The 8761-nt window shown below is 39.3% G+C and overlaps 1 protein-coding gene across 2 annotated transcripts in view; it reads left to right on the top strand.

The window, feature by feature from the left end:
- The first annotated feature begins 7960 nt into the window (after positions 1 to 7960).
- The window catches only part of LOC114646609 (inner centromere protein A-like), a 62053-nt gene continuing 61252 nt past the window's right edge, over positions 7961 to 8761 (top strand). The window contains exon 1 of one of the 2 annotated variants that reach the window (XM_051923249.1): positions 7961 to 8157. The gene's annotated coding sequence lies outside the window, so the exon portion shown is untranslated. The remainder of the gene's footprint in view (positions 8158 to 8761) is intronic. The other variant, XM_051923250.1, reaches the window with a different exon arrangement.

The raw sequence follows: 8761 nt of genomic DNA, 5'->3' as shown, positions 1-8761 counted from the left end.
GTTTCATGGATTTTAGATCCTATCCTGTATATATTTAAGTAACCACATTGTGTGTGTGTGCGTGTGTGTGAGAGAGAGGGAGGGAGATTGAGAGAGGAATGAGTGAAATGTTTTCAGAAATTATTAAGCCAATTTGTATACAATAAAATTGTTTACTTTTGTCATTGTGTGTATCATTTCACTGTTAAAAGAAAGACAAACAAAGATAACTGGCAGTAACAGTGCAAAATTCACAATTGGTATGCCAGTTTGAAAAGATAAGTTTTGAGGGTAGTTTTAAAATGTGTTATTGAATTGAGCTGACGTATATGAGAGGGAAGAGAATTCCAGAGTTGAGGAGCACTATGAGAGACGCTCGAGCTCCCATAGAACAGAGTTTGATGTGCGGTACAGAAAGTAGAGCTGCAGATGAGGATCTGAGTGAGCGAGAGGGAGTGTAAGTCTGTTGGAGAACAGTAAGGTTGTGGAGAGCTTTAAATGTTAAGAGCAGTATTTTGTATTGTATTCTGTAGTTAACAGGGAGCCAGTGAAGTAGAGAGAGAAAAGGTGTAATATGTTCAGTGGATTTAGAACAGCAGGTTATTATCCTGGCAGCAGAATTTTGCAGAAGTTGAAAGTGATGGATAAGTTTTTGTGGGATGCCAGATAGAATAGCATTATAGTAATTTATACGTGAGGTGACTAGGGCATTAACCAATACTTCAGTACTGTGTTGCATAAGAACAGGACAAAGTCTAGAAATGTTTTGGAGATGGAAGAAGGCAGTCCGAGAAATGTTACTTATATGGGAGGAATTATTTAATAATAATAATAATTAGTATTATTATTTAATAATTGTCATTATTAGTGTATAAATGGATATAAATAATTGCATTCAAACAATTCACCAAAATCTGTTGTATGTAAACGATACTGTTTTAAACGTTATTGTTTTTTCATCAGAAAACCTGGTTTCCATTGTTTACCTGTATTAGTCCCTACAGCTCCATTCTTTCTTTGCTCATAAATCGGTCCTTAACTTCAGCACCAATTTGATAGCCAAATAGCAGCAGGAGCAGGAAGAATTTATCCTGTCTGTCTTGAAGGTGGTGAGCAAGAAACCTTGACAGACCTCTTTGGTTGTGCACGACATTGTGACTGAACCCAGGGTTATGGTCAGAGAATACCTGTATCAACTCCCAGAGGCAAAATGAGCCAAGGTAGAACTTGAAATCAGGCATATGCTGGACTTAGGTGTAACAGAGTTTTACAATGGCGTCTCTTGGCTTAATCTGGTTTCCCAGTTTGACACCTACCCGTTGCTGTGAGTTGACAACCTCCTCGAGCGTCTCGGTGAGGCAGATTACTTGACCACTCTTGATATGACAAAAGGGTATTGGCAGGTTCCTTTAAAGGATTCTGCAAAGGTTAAGTGTTAAGTGTTTAGCACCCCTAGTGGACAATGGCAGCATTGTGTCCTTCAGTCAGGTTACACGGGGCACCAGCAACCTTCCAGTGTCTGGTGAATATAGTGCTACGTCCTCATAATTCCTATAGTGCTGCCTACCTGGATGATGTCTTCATCTATTCCAGCACATGGAAGGAACACCTACAGCAGATCTGTGCTGTGTTCCATACACCAGGTGAGACAGGACTCTGGATAAATCCAAAGAAATATTACTTTGGATTAACTGAGGCCAAATATTTGGGTTACCTGGTGGGCAGGGGCATGGTAAGACCACAGTATTTGAAAATAGACTCACTAGTCAAAGGGCCCCATCCAAAGACCAAGATCAGGTCCAGGCCTTAATGGGATTAGCGGGTTACTACTGCCAGTTTGTACTTTGCTTCTCCGAGAGGTTGTCGCCCTTGACGTATCTAACAAAGAAGTGGGCCCCAAACATTGTGGCATGGGATTCAAAGGCAGTAATTGCATTTAGTGACCTGAAGCAGCCCCTGATGTCAGCACCTATTTTAATGGCTCCTAACTTTTTCTTTGCCTTTTACTCCCTAGACCGATGCTTCAAACACAAACCTTGGTGCTATGCTGAACCAAAGCGTCGATAGTGTTGAACACCCCATCATATTCCTGAGCCAGAAACTGTTGGACCGGGAAACTAGGTATGCAGCATTGGAATGTGAAGCTCTGGCAATCATGTGGGCAGTTATTCAGCTGAGGTATTACCTCCTAGGCCATGAGTTTACCCATTGACACCTATCATGCCCCTTTACAATGGATGGCAGTTCACAGGGAATTGAACCCATGAGTCACAAGGTGGTTTTCGGACCTCCAGCCTTACTGGTTCACTGTCCTCCATTGTCAGGGCTCTCTCCATGCCAACGCTGATATTTTGCCACAGGTTCAAGACCTCTCAGTTTGGGCTGCCCAACCCGATGGGTCTGAGCTTGGGGGGCAGTCTTTCACATGCAAATTGGAGACAGCTTATGGGCTTGAATAACTATACTTACCCGCCGAATCAGGGGTTGGTGCTGTCCACTAATCCTTTCCTTCTGTAGACTGCTGTTCTGCTGACATCACTTCCAGTTCAGCTTACGCGTACCTGCCCCTTCCTGCCAATTCACTGTATAACTACCATCTTGTCTGTTGTATTCAGTTCTGTTTTGAACTCAGTCTATAAAGACTTTTTTTTTTCTTCATCTTGCTTGCCAAGTATATGGGGCGGCTACCCCAAACCTTTATCTGCTCTTTGTGATTATTTTACAGATGACACGTATGGATGTGCTACCCTGGAGGTGCTGGACCACCTGTGTAACCTGAATTGGCTACAGGTACCGCCTCATGCTACCAGTGGTGACGAGGACAGTAGCAAAATGCAAAACTTAGAGAACACTCTAGTCAGGAAGAATAAGGAGAGAGCAATAGTCTGTGACCACCACCTGCAAAACCATTTCCTTTTTGGGGGTGTCTTGCTTTTGCCTCTTCAGTGATCCTGTTGTCACTTTAACTTGCACCAAAGCAGGTGAAGTTAATTCACAGTCGTTTATGCTTCCTAACTGCACAGATTGATATCCCTGAAGCTTAACTGTCTTGGTGTTAGACTATGATGATTACATGTTCCCTTAATTTTTTTCAGCAGTACATACTGTTTCTTAGGTAGTCCTGTTAACAGTGCATTACAGTAATCTAGGCCGCTAAAAACAAAAATGTGAAATGATTTTTCAGCATCTTGAGATGTTATATGAGGTTTAACCTTTGCAATATTTTCTTCTTCTTTTTCTTTTGGCTGCTCTCATTAGGATTCACAACAGCAGATTATATTTTTCCATATCCTCCTGTCCTCTGCATCTTCTTTTGTTACACCCACTACCTGCATGTCTTCTCTCACCACATCCATATAGGCCATCCTCTTTTCCTCTTACCTGGCAGTTCCATCCTTAGCATCCTTTTTCCAGTTTAATAAGTATCTCTCCTCTGCACATGCCCACACCAACACAATCTCATCTCTCTCTCTCTCTGATTTTGTCTCCAAACCATCCAACATGAACTGACCCTCTAATGTACTCATTTCTAATCCTGTCCATCCTTGTCAGACCCAATGCAAATCTTAACATCTTTAACTCTGCTATCTCCAGCTCTGTCTCCTGTTATTTGGTGAGTACCACTGTCTCCAACCCATATAACATAGCTGGTCTCACTCCTGTCCTCTAGACATTCCCTTTCACTCTTGATGATACCTGTCTGTCACAAATCACTCCTGACACTATTATCCACCCATTCCACCCTGCCTACACTCTCTTCTTCACCTCTCTTCCACATTCCCCATTACTCTGTACAGTTGATCCCAAGTATTTAAACTCATCCACCTTTGGCAACTCTACTCCTTGGCATTCTCACCACTCCTCTGACCTCCCTCTCATTTCCACACATGTATTCTGTCTTGTTCCTACTGACCTTCATCCCTCTCCTCCCTAGAACAAATCAACACCTCTCCAGGGTCTCCTCAACCTACTCCCTAGTCTCGCTACAGATGACAATGTCATCAGCAAACATTATAGTCCTGTCTAATTTCATCTAACAGCCTGTCAATCACCATTGCAAATAAGAAAGCATCCATCACTCCTACAGCAGACCTCACCACTGTCACACTACCTTCATACATATTCTAAATGAAGAAAAAAAATCCAAAAACTCAGTTTTGGTAATGTAGTTAATATGTGATTTGAAGTTCTTAATCTTTGGCTTGATTTGAAAATCCAGATGATCAAATTTATTTCTAAGACCTTCCTTTTTAAATGTATTTTAACAATTAAAATTTCCCTTTTTTCCCTTGTTTAGCTTGAGGAAATAACTGAAGGTTTTAAATTTTATGTTTAACTGTGGTTTCGATGTAATGTAGTGTACAACTGGCAATGAGTAAAAGCAGGGCCTGGCAAATAAACTCTGACGTTATTGAACATTTGTCGTTGTGACTTGGTGATAGTCATACAATATGCTAAACGAATAGGGAATTGCCTACGCTGTAATAAAAAAGGGAATACCTTGTTTTGAGTTGTCAGTGTTATGGAATCCCTGTAGTTTTTCCGTCATAATGTTTCTTGATGTCTGGCAGTTTGCTGCTGCTCTTCAGAAAGGTTGTGTGTGTAATTCGTTTTTCGTTCATTGTCTAGGTGCTGATCTTCGGATAATGTCGCTCTGTGGTTTGTCATGCGTTGTCTTTGTTGTTCTAAGGCATTTTGCCTGTGCTGGTTGGTCTGGTGTGATGTAGATGTTTCTGCTTCTGTGGGTTGGTGTGAGTATGCAGGCCGGTGAGACCATTTCTGTTGGTCGCAGCTAGGCTGTATGTGTTTTTTCATTTTATCGGGAGGCTTACATTGAAGTGAAGAAAAAGGAGGTGTAAAATGGTAGTGTCATAATGCAGTTTCGGTCAGTAACAAAGTAGACGGCAAATACAGTCAAATACCACAGTCGATAATTAGTCACATTGAAAAACTGAAGACTTGAAGATAAGCCTAAGACCAAAACTCTACCAGAAACACGGATTCCTCGTTATTATTGTGGAGGGATATAGTAGCTGTGACAGCCATTGTTTCTATCGAGCACAGATGGACACAAGCAAAACAATACAGTAGAAGGATCTGTCTCACCCAGGAAAGTCATGCACTAAAACACACAACACAATTCTCCATGCTGTGATTTAGAATAGTTTAAAAAGGTATCTCTTTACAACTGTATTTTTCACTGACTTGAAAGGTTGTTTCGGGGAATATGGAAACAGAGAATCCAGTTGAGAAAACAGTTGAGCATGAAAGAAATCTTTTTTTTTCATTATATTTTGGTTATTCTGCAGCAGCATTTTTGTTGTGGTGGAATGCCATCATTTTGTGATGCAGTTGTTGGGGCACAATGGCAAATTGTTCAGGCCACAGCTTCTGGAGATGACACATCAACACGTCAAGTCAGCAATGCTATAAAACCTGCCTTCACAGCACCAGCAACATCCTAGACTGAGAAGAGTTTTCAAACAATTTTTTGCAAACTATAGCTTTGTTCCTGATTAATTGGCTTCTGACTTTATTGCTTAATTTATCAACGTTGTCTTCTCTTAAGAGATTTTGTTTTGTCAACAGTAATTCTGACTTCACAGTTCTGACCTGAGCTTTACCCTTTGGTTTTGTTTGTCTTTTTCACCATAACCTTGTGGCATATGGCAGAATACTTCAGTCACAATCCAGAGGACTAGAAGCTACTGACAGCTCAATGCCCTATACACATAGTAGACTTCATCTTCCCTCATTTTCCTTTTATATCGAACTCCTATGTACCCAACTCTGACACTCCCAGCTGAGTATAAGAAGCTTCACTTCAAACCAAAGCTAGGAATACTTCCAATATGTCAGCATCACAGTTGAGGAGTTGTGATGAGTGAAACCCATGGAGTTCACTTCACTGTGAGTTTGGTGAAATTCCCGAAATGTTTTGGAACTTCGTCAAACTCTGTGAAATACATTGAAGATGATACCGACCTCAGGCCTAGGGGAACCTGGGCCAGGTACAAGTCACTGTTGCTACAGGGTGTAGCCAAAGCAATATGGTGTAAAGCATACAAGAAACAGACAGCAGTCCCAAGTCTCAGACCATACTTCTCTGTTCTCTTCTACCTTTATTCTCCTTTTCCCAGAAATATATATATATGCTTCAATTTCTGCATAGATGAACATGGTAATCAGTGAAAACAATGGTGCAAGCCAATTTACTCTGTATAACAAATAGTGTAAACACATTTACTTTGAGTACTTGATTAGAAACCAGAACTCGTTAATTTTCCAAGGAAGCAGACAGTTCTGTATCCCAACATTGTGTGTAGATAAGATACTAAATCAAAGCAGTCTGACTATTCAAAGCAGGTGACTCTTTATCAAGACAGGTAAATATTTGTGTCCTGTAGATAGAATTTTCCAGAAATTCTGCCTTTTCTTTAAAACACTGGTTTATAGCCCATTACACTAAGCAACACACCGAAATGTCATTTTCTTTAGAATACTGAATTCTAGCCCATTACAAAGACAATGGGAAAACAGGAATGGAAATAGTTTTGATTGGATTATAATGGTGCAATGGTCTTTTAAGTGTCCCTAGGGCTAAATATACCTCTGCCAACTACACTGGACCAATTTGTATAGCCAAAAATGTGGTCTGAGGTGTGTGCCACTGTGCCTCAACCAGCAAAAGATGGATACCACAAACAAAATACAGCAAACTGCTATGTGGAATAGGCTTTTCCTTTGTTTGAAGCTGTGGCTTCTGGTGCACTTCGAAAGTCTCTTTTGTTTTCCATGTAGCTCTTCTTATGTTTCATACGTTTTCTTCCATCAAGAAGAAACAAATGCCAAGTAAATAGTAATACATCTTTTGTTATTATCATTTTATTTAAGGTGGTCAAATTCTGACACGAGGATGGGGAAAACCTAAGGCTTGTTTTGAGATTGTAGTTGGGCGCATAGGTAATTTTGCATACAAATTCATAATTCTCTTAATTATATATCTATCTTTTGTGAAGTATGCATTATTTATTTTTGTAAACTATTTATTATTATTCTTTTGCAATTTTAGTTTTAACTATTTCTTTGACATCTTGTAAAACAGTTTGAGCTACGTCAATGCACATCCTGGCTTTCGTACCAAAAGGTTATAGTTTCAGTTTAATACCACTTAACATCAGAGACTAATGTACTAAACCATATTTTTTTGAAAATGATTTAACTTTGCTTTTGTAACTTTATCTAGATCACAGAGAAAAGCCAAGCAAAATGACACCTTTTATTGGCTAACTAGAAAGATTACAATATGCAAGCTTTCGAGGCAACTCAGGCCCCTTCTTCAGGCAAGATGTAGCCTGAGTTGCCTCGAAAGCGTGCATATTGTAATCTTTCTAGTTAGCCAATAAAAGGTGTCATTTTGCTTGGCTTTTCTCTACATTCATAATGGCTAACACGACGGTACAGCACCCTAGTACTCTAGTAGATCACTATACACACGTGCAGGTTTTTCACTATTTAAACACACATACATTAAAATAATAAAAAGAGCCTATTAGAGAAAATAAAGCATTCTTTCTCTAAATTTCTGAGAGAGGTACACATAGTTTGATAAAACTGAAAGGAATTATTCTCAACATATAGTTTTTTTTTTCTTCACTGTGCCCCTAATACGCTTCCGTACTTCCGTAATTGGAGTACAGAAGCAAAATAATTTACTGGCTAAGCCGTAAACTCAGCAACTGTTGTCTGTTACTACCCGACTTGGGCCACGCATGCGCGAAATTACGTAATTTCCGCGGCGTGCATCATGACGACAGAGGCGGATGTTGCTCCCTTTATTAGGCCAACCAATCACAGTGCTTTTTAAATAGCAAGAACTTTTTTTTTGTTTATTGAGTGCGCTGGTTGGTCTTGACCCATGACTGTCAATATTTTTCCAGGCCTCTCGATCTAGGATTGGCGGTTTGAAATTTTAAATTTGTGAGCGGTAAAGTAATAGGTTGATGGCGTGAGACTTGAAAGTCTATTTCCTTGTGAATTGGACAGATTTGCAGCATTGCTTTTTTAAATTTAATATTTTTGTTTTCTAAACACTTAGTGAAAATTGTAGTGGCTAATAAGTGTTGTATTTATTCTGTGCATTTTTTCCTGTCGATTAGTTACTGCGGAAATTCCAAGGTAAGAAAAGCTTCTCTTTATTGTTTTAGTAATCTCTAAGCGCGCCCTTATTATTACAGTGGACCTCAGTGCGGTGTCAATTTATTTTTTTCGTTTTGTTAAAGTTACCATGTCGAAAGTACAGTTTGTAATTAGATTTAAGTTGTCTGTAACGTAATGGCAGTTTCAGTATTTTCTCTAGTTCTTGAAATCTGGGTATTTTTAACGAATTATTATCTTGAGCGTTTCTCAGATGTGATATTTTAAATATTTAGTTGCATGAGTAAGTTCAGCTTCAACGTGGCTAAATGCCCGTAATTTACGCGAATATTTTGTCCTTTTAATGCATGAGTGTGGACAAATACTGGCATTTAATTTTAAGAAGCTCATATAGTCACTAACCTTTGAAAACGATTTACAGGGTTTGCAGTTGTAATCTCTTTATTAAATTAGTAATTTTCATATTTCAGGTGATGTTTAGCTGATGACAAAAGTGCATTAACTGACGTTTATAGATTTTCATATACTGTGGTAGTTTTGTGTACAAGTTGGAATGAATAAATTTTTTTTGCATCTGGAATATCTGACATGCCTTATCGAAAGTCACTCGTAGTCTATTTTGCTC

This window comes from Erpetoichthys calabaricus, chromosome 2 (assembly GCF_900747795.2).
Source record: "Erpetoichthys calabaricus chromosome 2, fErpCal1.3, whole genome shotgun sequence".
NCBI lineage: Eukaryota > Metazoa > Chordata > Cladistia > Polypteriformes > Polypteridae > Erpetoichthys > Erpetoichthys calabaricus.
This window is presented reverse-complemented; position numbering and strand designations above follow the sequence as displayed.